This window comes from Amblyomma maculatum, chromosome 9, assembly GCF_055883805.1.
Source record: "Amblyomma maculatum isolate TAMU_Amacu chromosome 9, ASM5588380v1, whole genome shotgun sequence".
Lineage (NCBI taxonomy): Eukaryota > Metazoa > Arthropoda > Arachnida > Ixodida > Ixodidae > Amblyomma > Amblyomma maculatum.
The window spans coordinates 32,322,124-32,336,127 of NC_139352.1; the positions used below are offsets into that span (position 1 = coordinate 32,322,124).

General features: G+C 43.9%; 1 pseudogene; it reads right to left on the bottom strand.

Moving 5' to 3' along the window:
* Positions 1 to 1,404: 1,404 nt before the first annotated feature.
* Positions 1,405 to 2,555, bottom strand: LOC146178782 (uncharacterized; annotated as a pseudogene).
* Positions 2,556 to 14,004: the final 11,449 nt, after the last annotated feature.

The window sequence follows — 14,004 nt, forward strand, 5'->3', positions numbered from 1 at the left end:
TAGCTACCAAACGTGGCCTAACTCCCGCTCCCTCCGTGAGGGAGCGCTACAGCCGGAGTGATGTCATCCCATCTGCCGCAAAAACAGGGGCCCCAACTCGCGCCGTCAACTCGCGAGGCGGTAGCTACCAACAGTGGCCTAACTCCCGCTCCTACCGCAGCTACCGGCAGGAGTGCAACGTTGGATACTATAGGAGGTGGCCTAGCGGCAGGTGGAACCAACGCAGTCTCCAGAGATGCTTTAATTTCTGCTGGCGTAAAGAATGCCATTGCAGCCGGTGCCAGAGCAACAGCTATACATTCTGCCTTAACCTCACCCACAACCAAGTATATCGTTGTACCCACGGCACTCCTAGCATCGCTACTAGTTATACATAAAATAACCAGGTAGCACTCCGCAATAAACAATAGTTGAACCATATGCCGTGGCCAGAGTGAATCACTCTATAACCATAAGCATAACCGCAAGCACCACAACCAGCTACACCACCAGCTGAATCTAGGCGTAGCCATAGCTATTGCTTTCTCAATTACTAGGATTAACCAAGCTAAGCCTCTGCCAATATGTTTCCCTTGAGATTTATTAGTGGCAATTTGCATCTCATTTCAAGCTTACACTACCTGTCCCACAAAACTATCATCTTTCAGAAATCTCTCATTAAGTTTCCAATTTTCTCATACAAATTTGTTTCGTTTTCCATTTCTTTTTCCAATCCCAAAGACAAGACTGTGGTCACTAAACGGCACTGGTTGTAAGCGGTATTCACAGCAGTATGGTATTAGTTCTGCAGATACGTATGCCCTGTCCAAACGTGCGAGGCTTCTTCCCTGGAAATGAGTGAAACGTGCTCCAGTAGCTTTTCCGATGCAATCGCCCACAGCATCAAGATGGCATTGCTCAATTATATCACTCAAACAGGCAGTACTCGCATCTCGGAAAGGCGTAGTACTAGTCTTGTCTCGAGCCGTGCGTACGCAGTTGAAATCACCCAGTAAAACGACCATACGTTCTGTGTCACAGTAATAGCCGATATTCTCAAAACGTTTTCGCCTCTCATCTGAATTAGTGTGCGCGTAATGCGCCACTTCAAAACAGCTAATGTGATGTCGCAGATAATCTAACGGCCTCTATCAGTGGTCACAATGCTTTCCACAACCGCACCCAACGATTGGTGAATCAAAAGCATACAACTTGCCGAAGTCCCTACCGCATGACACACGCAAACATCATATCGACGGCTGAAAGGGCGCACCATACTGTCGGTCTGGTCTCTGCACCACTGCAATATCTAATTTCTGCTCTGTAACTAGTCGCAAAAGTTGGTTTTGCCTCCTTCTGGAGGACAGTATGGCGCTTACCTTTGCGCGCACAGCGCCGCGCCAGGTAGTGCCGTCCCGCCATTGTTTAGGATGCCGGGTTGTCGCCGCGAGGACGCCAAGACGATCGTATCCGTCTCGTGACTCGCTGCTTCTTCACATCGGCGACGCACCACTGACGTTTTAGATGCCGCTGGCGCTGCTCCTGGCTTTCTCTAGTCACCTCATCATGGCGCCGTTCAGCCGTCGCAGAGTCAAAGTCCATAGCTGTCATGCTGTCTTTTCCAGTGGAGCTCAGGTCAACTTGCGGCGAAACGGTAGTACTGCTCGTGCTATCCGAATCTGGTGGACTAAGCTTTGATGCAGGAGAATCTTCTTCAGCGTACCCCTCTCCATTGCTCTGCACTGCGTCCGTTTGTTTGTCAACCGCTGCGTTCGAGGCTGCCTTCTCCGCTTCATCCTCATCCATGTGCAGGTCGCTGTTATCGCCGAACGCGCCTCTTCCAGCAGCTCGGGCATACGATCTCGTGCATTCCGCCTCTTCGTGCCCAAAAGCGTGGCACTCATTGCATTTGGGTACACTGCAGTCACACCGGATGTGGCCAGTCTTGTGGCAGCGCAGGCATATCGGCGCCCACCCTAGGACGACGACTAAAACAGTGGCGTTCCCGATACGCATGTGATGTGGTATGCGATCCAGGCTGTCAACGTCACGAGTTATCAGCCGAACAACTCGGGTGGTCGAGTCAGCGTTTTGAAAACCTCCGGTCTTCCATTTTTCGCCAGATACTTCTTTCAAGGCACGTTTCAACGTATCGTTGCTGACGTTGAACGCGCACCAGTGCACTTTGTCTTACTTCTTGCCTTTCGGGGTCAAAAAGCATGCACTTTTTTTTCTTTAACAAGGATGTTCCCTAAGCCAAGTAACCTTTTTTTTTGCCTCTTCGGTCCCAAAGCTGATTAACCAAACGTGAGACATCTGGTATGCGCCGATACCCCCTACCTGTTCGATGACACCATCTGCCAACCGATGTCTTTCATCGGTTGGCAGAAATGTTCTATCCTGTAAGGCCTTCCACTGATGTCGCAGTGAAGAACTAGCATAGTTTTCAGTTCTTCCCCGGTAGGCAGAGGTGGCAGTACAATCCTTTATTCTTGAAGTCCTTCCAAAAACGATGCTCCACGGCCATCATTGGCCGTTACCACAGCTAGCGAGGAGCCAGCCATCCGGCGTCCGCACACTACGGCGTCCAAAAGCAGAATGCCCCTGCACCAGTCCGGCGGGGTGTTGTTTTACAAGCAGCGATAATAAATTTGCCGCATTCATTAAGAACAGAACGCTTGTTTCTTTTGTTTTTGCGGTAGGCATAAGTGTAAAGTTGAGTAGGGGAAAATTTAGTTGCAAAATACGACTAGAGATGACGTGACGGTATGTGCAGCAGGACATTGGCATCAGCCGCATCGTTTTACTGAAGCAGGTATTGTTATCGACCGCTTCTGCTGTTCTTACGGAAAAAAGACTCACCCTAATGAACTGTTTCCGAGCTAAAAATCACTTAATTTGCCTCCAAATTACGAAGTAGAAAATTCTCATAAAACATAATGTGGACGCTAAAATGAAGTGATAGCAGAGGATGTGAGCAATCAGTGCACAAAGCAGGATAGGCTGCAGCGGTGACTGTACTGCTTAAGCCGGGAAACGAAGGTTTCGTGTATTTCGTGTATTGCATTTCAAGCGTTAATTTCCTCGTTATTGTGCTGTGTACCATCCCTGAAGAAGTACAGAAGAACTTTTTGGAATTAGTTGCAGTCAGTCTTCGGTTTCCAGACTAGTTTTTATTTTCGACCACTTCTAGGATTTCTTATAAGGCCTCGTTTTCCATACAGTTTCCTCATGATGACGATGATGATTGTCTTAATGTTTAGCCTATCGGAGAAAAACGCGTTGGCTAACAATTATAGCATCGAGATGAGAGAATGTACAGCAAACACTTGCATAACAGGCTTCCGTAATGGCTCCTCGGCTCTTCATTGTCAGCTTGTTAAACTATCTGTAAATGGTTTGAAGCGAAACCTTCACTACACCATGTAAAGCAAAGGTCACCGTGCCGGACACAGACGACTACTGCGCATGTGCCCCATCTCATTCTTCCTTGCTTTTGCCCTCTTCTTCTTCTTCTTCTTCTTGACATCTTTTAAATCTTCTTGCTCCATTTGATCGGCTTCTTCTGTATAAAGAGCTTTACCGCGTGTAACCGCTAATGATGACTGTTGCTCTTACACAATCAGTCTAAGCCATCAGCAATTTTTACGGTCACCAAAGTACCCACCTTGTCCTCTTTTTTCACGTCTTCTACTATGGCCGAACAACCCCTGAAATGCTATTTGCGGTAAACGTATAATGCACGAAATCCACAGTGGCGGTCTTTGTGACTAGTATCTGAGTCATATTTGAGCGCTCTACATGAGCCAATAAATTACAAATAATTTCTAAAAAGTGATTTAAATAAATGTTTAATTATTTTAGTTCTTCATTAGTACCGGTTCGGGCGACACATTCCCGCGCGCAAACCTCACCACTGACGTCAGTGGGGCTGTTGAGAGCGCCCCCACACAGGACACTGCCGAGTTACGCATTAGGATCGAGGCATGGTAGGCTGCCATCGCGACTTACTGGCGTGGGCTTACTGAGGCCCAGAGAAGGCGCACCATTTTCGATCGCCTATGTGTTCGGTGCAAAAGAAGCTTCTTAATGATTTTTTGTTGCGGAAATGATGAGTGAATGTTGCCTATTTTTCTTTCGCGTGCGTTTTATAAGTTTAATAAACACCATTTATGGGCCCTTTAACTAATTTTATTTATTGTCCCATTAGCTAATAGTGTCTCTTTACTATCGGCCCGTGGGAAAAATAGCTGCTTATATTGAGGACATGCAGCGGCACCTCAAAGGCATGCTTACAGTTTGTTGTCAGATATAAATTTAAAGTCTTCGGCACGACAAGAAGGAGTCCTCGCGTTAAAACAGTCTATAGGAGAACTACTTTTGAGCTGGCTTTGTAGCGGTACCGATTTGGTACGTCAAGAAAACATGGTTACTTTAGCAGGTACTTTAGCAGGTATACAGAATATTGAAGCCCAATTTACTGACATTTCAATAAAATGTGCAGTAAACACATAAACGGCGAGCGCTCTCCATTTTAGACGAAGTTTGAATGCTTGAAAAAAAGGCTAGACAATATGGCTAGACGGATGAGCTCACTGTTGCATACATCGATCAAAGAGGGAAGCAGAGGATGAAGTTGTAAGAATTCTTTCGCATAGGGGATGTCCTGCTAACCAGGGCAGCGCTACAAAGAATGATAGAAAATATCTTTGCCTCTCAGAGAATTCACCTACCCTACTGAAAAACCAAAAGTTCTGCGGGGCAATAACCTCACCAAATCTCATCAAATCGCATAGACTCTCATATGGTGGACAATGTTATAATAAAATATTTCCCATAAGTCATAATAAGGTACAAGAAACTATGAGATCTTACGGAATTATATGCGACTTGTATGTGATATCTTATGCGAATTGTGTGAGATTGTGTGAGAACATGTGATGTGATTGCCTCATACAATTTTTTCGTAGGGTAGCGCGTGACAAGCATGAATGACACAAGAAAATGAGTCTAAATTCGTATTCAATCTACTCTGTTGATGGTGTTTTAGACATAGAACAGGTAAAGTAGGCACGCATAGAATAAAATGATTTGATGTGTCATCACCAACACCAGCCGTGGCAACCGCTTTAAAATGGAGGCGAACATCAAGGCGCCCGTCTACTTTGCGGTGTGAGTGCATGTTGAAGAACGTAAGGCACTCCGAATTTCCGGAGCCATGTGCTATGACATGAGATTCTTTAGGACGTTAAACCCTATAAACCAAACTTGAAGCCATCCACATGCAGCGATGCCGCACGATTTAACTGAACCACTCTAAACAGGCAACACCAACGAGGATATACTTCTGCAATACCTGTGAAACCTGTCTTCTCCAATATTATAATCAAAGCGGTGTCTCAATTTTTGCACCTAATCGAAAGGTCAACTTTCTGATTCGGTGCGTGGAATTCAGTAAGCAGCACAGTAAATACACACAAACAGCGAAAAGCGAAAGAAAATCGCACATACTGCTCGGTCGAAGACGCTGTTTAGTACCTTAATGTTTGTTATGACGCTAGCAGAGACGCTCTCGCCATCTTCGCAGTTCTGTTTCGCGTACAACAACAAAAAAAAAATTAAAAAATGAGCACTCAGATAAGAGCTTGCAAGATTTGTGCATCCGTCATTCTTACAGTTCTTGCATGAAGTTGGCCTCAATATTGCAATTAGTAATATTTATTTCCTAGCTTATAGGTTTCTAGTATGACGTGTGATGTCAAACATTCCTATGGAAAGTGCACTTCGTCGGCGTTCAAGTTTGTCGAAAAACAAGCAGCATCAAACTCCATATAAGCAATAATGGCCTCAAGTTTCAGTTCTTCTTTTCTTTTTTTTTTTTTTTTTTGCTTTCAGGAGTGCATATCATTGTCATCGTCCATTTTTTGGGCTGATTTTCCACTCAACAAAAAACTCAACTAGTACAGTTATGCATCTTTGTGTAGCTCTATTTTTTGCTTACAAGATCTCTATTCATATTTCTCCACTAGCGTTAAAAGTGAGCATTTCTGCCCATTAAACGCCAGCAGAGTCGAATTGAGACTCATCGCCGAGCTGACGCCTTCACCACGCTCACTTATAAGGAATAACCAATGACGTGCAGTTCTATGTCCAGAAATTCTCGCAATAGGTTTTTCCTTCATATCCATGTACTGCTTTCCTCACCTCCAGTTATGCACCGCCAAACGGCACCATTACAACATGAAGTACGGGGTTGCCGCCTACAACCTCGAGTACGCGGACGGTACGGACGTCTGCGGGGCCGGTGACTACCCTCGGATCCGCCTGCTGAGGCAGATGATTACGAGCCTGGCGTACGCGTTCAAATCACCGTCGAGTGTCGGAGAATGTACGTGCCATACCGTGTGGCGGAGAAAACTTCGCTACTAACTCATTGCAAAGTCAAATGCTTCAAATTCTATCTTGTAGCTAGAAAATATTACTCCGCAGTGTCTACGTAACGCGCATATATAAATTATAAATTATATAAATAAATTAGCTTTTTTAAATATATATCGAAGCAACTGGACCGCGATTTGAAGGTCAGGGAATTTTCTTGTAGCGGTGACTTTTTGCGTTGCTCTCTTTTGTTAGAACTGTCCGAGAATAGCACCTGTTTGCCATCAAGCACTGCGTATGTACCGATGAAGGATGCTTTTTACCATACATTGAAATATGTAAAGTCATAGTTAACGTATGTAGGCCCTTCTGCAATGCCCTAAGGGCGATGCAGGTATCCAATAAATGAATAAATAGATAAATGAATAAATAATATAACTTGCATAAGCAAAGCTCTCAAAGTCAAAATATGATTATTTTTTAAATTCACTGATAGATAAGTTCTACTATGGATTTTAAAGCTGTCATAAGTTGTTAGAATGCGTGCATGTAATAAACTCACACTTTGCGCTATTCCGCTAACACATGTAATTGATGTCTATTTGATTATTTTCCGGAGCATTATTGAATTACCTGTTCGAGAATTTTTCCCTTATTGGAAGGTGCTGAGAACAAATCCGATGCTCAATGCAAAGAAAAAAGCATCTTCTCACTCACTCTCAGTGGCACCTAACAAGAAATCCGCAAACAAATGCAACGAATACTGCAGAATAGTTATGCCTTGGGAATCTGAACTGTTGGCGGGTCATATAGAAAACGCGGGTTATGACGGACGTGCACAGTTTGAGCGAAAAGTCAGTATATTTCTCATGGTGTAAAAAATAAAGAAGGTGAAGTGGTAAGTATTTTAATTCATTTATTTGCTTAAATGAATGGCATTTCATTTATACATTTGGGCCGTATTCAAAGCGGTTTGGCACTTGTCTGGGATATGCAATGAGGGCTCGACTCAGGATTGTTGATGGTGCAGTTTATATAATATATATATATATATAGAGATAGAGAGAGAGAGCGAAGTGTAAGCGTACACTTCGCTCTATAGTTTTTTAAAGCGGCCTAGTATGTTAATTGTTCTCGCATCCATATATATATATATATATATATATATATATATATATATATAGCATGTACTCCTGCATTGCAAGCATTGACGCCAAACAAATGCTAAAACAGCCTTTCAACCTTCCGCTAACACCGAGAAATAGTTTCGCTTTGGTTCTCTTGTATTCTCCGTACGGCTAAATTTTGCACAAGGTAAAACGAGCAGCGTCATTGTGCTTCATCCTAAGAAATTTCCTTTTAAAAGCGTTTATTCCCACTATGCGATTGTGGTTTTTAACTTCCCTGTAGAATCACCTCAGGAGACCCGTGTTGTCAACCCGTCGAGGGGATTTCTAGTAACTGTCTGTGACTTACTTCAACTGTGGTTTATCGTTTCAGGTAAATATGACGACCCGGGTAAGTTATTATTCTTAATACGGCGCATATAGCAGCAGTGCGACTAGGTGTGAGGAACCCGATCCTGTGCCTTAGATGTCGTGCCGCTTTTTTTTCAAGCTTGACAACGTGGCTTCAACGTTTGATACTGCGGCCGCGTGTCATATATATTCAACACGCGAAAGCTTCTGGTCTGGAGGTTTCATGCTCTTCAAGGAGCCGCAAAGCTTATATATAAAGAAAACCCACCTCAGATGCGTAGTTCACAGCTATTGCGTGCCTTTAGAAGAGGAAAATGTTAATAATGCGGATATTTAATTAGCAGGCATTGACAATCCACCTCTTCCCGTCCGGCATTTCGCAATGTTTAAGTTAGTCGGGTGCTTTTTAGCGAAAATGTTTTCGAAATTCAAAGTATTTAAACTAATTCATTGTTATCTAGTGGTTAAAGTGTACCTATGCAATGGGAAGAAAAGAACGTTTTAGGTACGGGCAGTCACATTGTTGTATTATAGTTTTCCCTTGCTTTCATGTAACATATACTTATCTCGCAAAGGTTTCTCGACTAAAAGCTTATTATCAAGACGTAACGATTTACTCCGATACCAAGGAGGAGTACAGAGCTCTCCCGTTGTTTTTTATTGTTTTTTATTGTTTGCGCAACAATTCTTTATGAATGCCAGTGATATCTCAGTAAGCGCTATGATCTTAATTCTGTCACTTCGCTTTCTTTCAGAACATGATGCTGCTGTTGCCCCAGGTATGCCACCATGTCATACGCTAGTGAATCATAGTTTCATATATAGACGTGGGTGGGACGTGCATTGTTCCATAATATCGAAGTATCACAAAACGTTTTTTGGTAGATGGGAATATATATTTCGATGAAAACTGTAAAGCAGCGACTGCTACGTGAGTTGCCTTCGAAGCTTTCCTGTTGCGGGTTATATTTCGCAACTCTCAGTTCGTATAAATTATGTTCCGCAATGTTCTTGATAGAGTTAAACATTACGGGTTCGTAACACCGAGTTGTTTCACACTTCCCGAGATTTTAAAACCTCAGATGTTAGTTCTTAACAGTGCAACTATTTGGCCTTATTGGTTAAGTGTCTTCTGTAGCATTTATACTAGTTATACTTCCCGGCGCCCTCTGCAGAGGTAGTGTTCGCTCAGAGCTAAAAAAATAGCTCTATTTTGATTGCTCGTTATGCCCATTCATGTCTTTTTGGACAACCGTGCGGGTTTTGTTTTTCCGGCTGAAAGAGATGACATACTCAGAAAAATTAAATCCGTGCAGATCTAGACAATGTTCCTCTGACGGTTTTGTCCATTTTGCAGAGCCTGCCGAAGAAACCCCCAGTGGTAAGTTGTGGCTGTTGAGAAGAGCGGATTTTTTTCCTTCCATGTCGTGAAGAAACCCACGGTAAAGTCGCATTCTTGGGAAACAACCTGTCTCATGGTACGTAGGAGGCTAGTAGAACTTTTGTGACTCTACCTCATTAGGCATAACTGCAACCAAAAAACACAAAACCATGGAAGTGGTAATTACTGCGTAATACTCATACGTCCAAGGCTTGCCTCGCTTAAACCTCGAACTGTACTTTCCGGCCTATGAGGCATCCACAACGCCAAATCCCCTTTCTTGTCGAAGCCTCCACGCATGCCTTCTGCTCCGTGAGCAGTGGCTGTTTTGCTCTGCATAGAGGTATTCGTTACAGATTATAAAACATACCAGCGACTATTGCTAAAGCAACCAATGCACCATGCCCCGGGGGCGTCTAGTATGATGTGTGTACTCTTTAACCAAGCACGCTGTGAAACGTGCCTTCGTTGTTGTGGGTCCATAACTTCCGGATGATGTGCCATAAATAAAATGGAGAGCTGTGAATGCGTCACGCCATCATAAATTACCGTCTTTTATATCTAATTCCCTATGTACAGTATATTCTCTTCTGCAATGCACTCTTACTCTGCAGCTCAACGCCGGGAGTCACCGCTGATCTGCGTCTTCTCGGACCGCTTCCGGCAGGGAATGCCGCTTCCCAAGGCGGGACTTTGTGACTACATTTATTTCGACTCGATTCAGCAGTACAAGGGCACCGTGCTAACGGGTCCATGGCTGGACCATTTCAGCTACTTCCTTAAGCTGGCCTATCAGAACAAGATCGCAGCGGCATACGGTGTCGGTTTCGACTTCCAGTAAGTGGCATTTCATTCGCCTCTCGTCGAGGAGCTCTTACCTTCTACGGCGTTTCACTTCCTTCCCCTTTTATTAATTATATTACTTGTAAGTCCTTTTCTTTGCTTTTTGCCGATACAATTTCTTAAAAGTGAGAACTGAGAAGTCCAAAGTTGATCTAAAAAATGTCCTTTATCCGTTAGCCCTTGACCGCTCATCAGCTTACCATTCAGCAGCTTCTCTGAATGGTGGATGCTGTATTTGATGTTCTGAAACGGTGTAGATTACGCCTGTGTCCTCACCACGTCCTGCCGTTTACTCACAAAGTGAAGATACCTCCCGGGACAGAGCGCCCCATATATCACAACCGCACAGTGGACGTCTTCACGGGACAAGGCTTGCCACGCACTGTCTTCATCAGATCCTTCAGTATGGGATCCAGGCGTAATTGACGTATGCGGTACCCTCTCTGCAGACACCTTTAACAACCCGTGTGTCACCCGTTAATAATTAGAGGATTATTAACGATGCGCCCTTAATGGTGCGAACACTCCCAGACATCCTTAGAGTGCCCTCGACCTGCGTGGCAAGCTCAGCCGGAATTCAACTACCTTGTAGTGACAAAAGGGGGTGGCCGCTGGTGCCCAGCTTTCGCCGGTTCAACCCAGAGTAAGAGTCGGAGTCAGAAGTAAAGAACAAGAAAACAAACTTTATACACAGCAAGAGACGATACAGAGGAATACACAAATGTACAGATGAGAGGTTCGCAGAAAGGGTGCCATAAGTATGGAACTAAAGATGTATTCAATAACACAGAGCAGAACAATGCACGGAAGAGTCAAATAAGCAAACACCAACTTGTTCAACGGGCACTGTTGCAGTCCGATGCCTCGAAAGTCACGATGTGGCTGCCATGTAAGACAAGCGCCGCTCCCTCGCAGGTCTGTGGGCTTGCCAGAAGCGGGTGAACCCCGATAGTCGAGCCATCCCTCGGTTCTTGAATTTCTTGAAGATTGCTGTCTTCAGTGTCAGCTCCATCTGAGCTTTCGTGCTCGCTGTTATTTGACAGCTCTTCCTCCAGGTCACTCATATCATCGGTAGTGGTGCAATCTATCATGGACCTAGGATCCTGTCCATCTTCCTCTTCAGGCGAAGAGCACATGAATGAGCATTCCGACTCAATGGCAATCTCCGCAGCATCTGCGCAACCTGTAGTCTCAGAGGGCGCATTCTGAATTTCCTGAGATATTTTAGCTCCAGTTAAGTCGTCTCGTTCTGAATTTTCTGTTGCAGGAACAGGCTGTTCCACAACCTCATTGTTACTTCTGAAGCTAGTTTCCACAGCACCTGTGGCTGTCGATGAATCACTCGTTTCGCTAGCTGTATCTCCTTATATAGGGGAAGGTAATCTCCGGAGGTTCGGTGATACCCTTCAGCCGCTGAACCTCAGACAGCTTCTTCAGAAGAATATCCCTTTCAAAAATCCTCTCTCTTTGTCAAACCTATGTTTGTTCCATTCACTTTTTCTGCCTGCTTCCTGAGCTATTCTTTCCCTCTTTCGGCCCGCTTCTTGAGTCATTATTTCTCTCTTTCTTCCCGTTGTCTGTCTGCCTCGGCTTGCTTCCTGAGCCATTCTTTCTCTCTTTCTTCTCTCTGCCTCTGTCTTTCTTTCGTAGCCTCTTCTAGAACCTCCTTTCTTTTTGCTCCACCGATTCTCGCAGTTCTGCTCCTTTAGACCCTTCTCTAGGCCGAACGCAATAATCTCCTTGAGATTCATCATGAGTCTGAACTGCCAAATGCTAACGCATAGCACTGTTCAATGGATTTTCCCAACCGCTTCAGCGCGGTACCTATCGCTATCGCTCTGCTTCTGCACTGTTTACGACCTGCTTGTAAATTCTTACAACTCGTCCTCGGTCCTCTGAGCTTGATTGCATCAAACGTCCTGTCGTTGACGCCACAATAATTTTCACCCGTTAATAATTAGAGGATTATTAACGATGCGCCCTTAGCGCACACTCCCAAACACTCTTAGAGTAGTGGAGGTAGCTGTTCCGGTCGCAAAGGAGATGCCCTCGACTTGCGTGGCATGATCAGCCGGAATTCAACTACATTGTAGTGACATAAGAGGGCGGCCGTTTGGTGCCCAGCTTCCGCCGGTTCAAGCCAGAGTAAGGGTTGGAGTTAGAAGTCACCAACAAAACAAACTTTATATGCAGCAAGAGACCACACAGAGGAATACACACAATCACTGAAAATGCACAGACGCGAGGTTCACCGAAAACAAAGCTAAACCTGCAGTTAAAAAGTATACAATAACACAGAGACTTTAAACACAGAACAATACACGAGAGAGTCAAACAAACACCAAATTGTTCACCGGGCGCTGTTGCAGACCGACGTCTTGAGAGTCACGATGTGGCCGTCATGTAAGCGGAGCGTCGCTCCCTCGCAGGTCTGTTGGCTTGGCAACAGCGGGTGAACTACTTGAGTCGAGAAGTAGTACTTGTGAATACGCCGCAATACTAGCTCACACACTGGCTGACTCACACAAGCGACGCGACCTCCTTAAATAGGTGGGGCCGCGTCTGTCTGTTAAGACGAGCCAAGTCTAGCGCGCAGATACACTTAGCTTCGCTTGTTGAAGCGTTCCTTTTTCTCCAGCTGGAGCCGCGCGTCGTCATTGGTTAGGTGTCGTCGAAAGTTTCAGATAAGACGAGCACATTCCGCCCTCTTGAGTCATCGCTGTGTGATGAGAAAGAGAATGACGCCGATGCACACAAGGCTACGCGCTCTCCTCGCGGGGGGAAAGAGGCGTTACTCGAAAGTCATCGAATCTTCGATGCTACGCCGCATCGACTTAATAAAATGTACGCCGATTTCGTGACACCATAACAATAGTCTCAAACATGTGGACTAACCATGGTCGGGCTACGTGTTTTCTTTTTTTTTTCGGGGGCAATTGACTTATACATTGACCAGTTTACGCGCTTCGTTCTTGTTAATTGGGGGTCGTGTCTGCAGGTGCTCTACTAAAGGCGACTGCCACCAACCTCGAAATCACTTCTTGCGCTGAGGACGAAAGTCAAAATCGCAAATTTTCAGCCAAAGTTTGAGTATGGCGAAATATATGCGTGAGCGGTGAATGAAGACCTCCACGGAAGTTAGCACTCCTCTTATGTGCTGTTCTTATCATGGGAGATTTCATTAGAGCATAACAACGCTTTAGGAAATCCCCTGAGAGCGACAATGAACGACTTTAAGCTATATGCGGTGCCGCCGCTTGCGGCGCGAACGTTTCCATTATTGTACCTCTAAATAACCACTTTAATGAGGAGTGTTTGCCTGGTAACTTTTACCTGCACAATTTGCGAGTAAATCCATTTGCTGAAGGAACCCATTATATTACTATTATATTATATTATATTATATTATATTATATTATATTATATTATATTATATTATATTATATTATATTGTATTATATTATATTATATTATATTACATTATATTATATTATATTATATTATACTATATCATATGATATTATATTATATTATATTATATTATATTATATTATATTATATTATATTATATTATACTATAAAGGCAAGCAACGATACTGGCCACCTGTCCACCTCAATTGCGACAATCACCTGCAGTTTTTTTCAAATCTGGCATTGAAAAACATATTTATTCCCAGTAATCTGTATTTGGCAATTTATATTTTTTACTTTTTCATCTAGCCGCACTCATCTGATATATATATTGAAAATAATTTTTTTCATTCTTTCCACTCCATTCAGTTATGTCCTCGGGCCCTCAAGTTAACAAAATCAATAAATAAATAGAATAATAATATAGTACACTCGCCAGCATATACACATCCTTACAACTATTTTTTTAGATACAGAGAAACACCTGCTATTAAAAAGTTAGGCCTTGAGAGATTTACAGTCGCGATCACAATA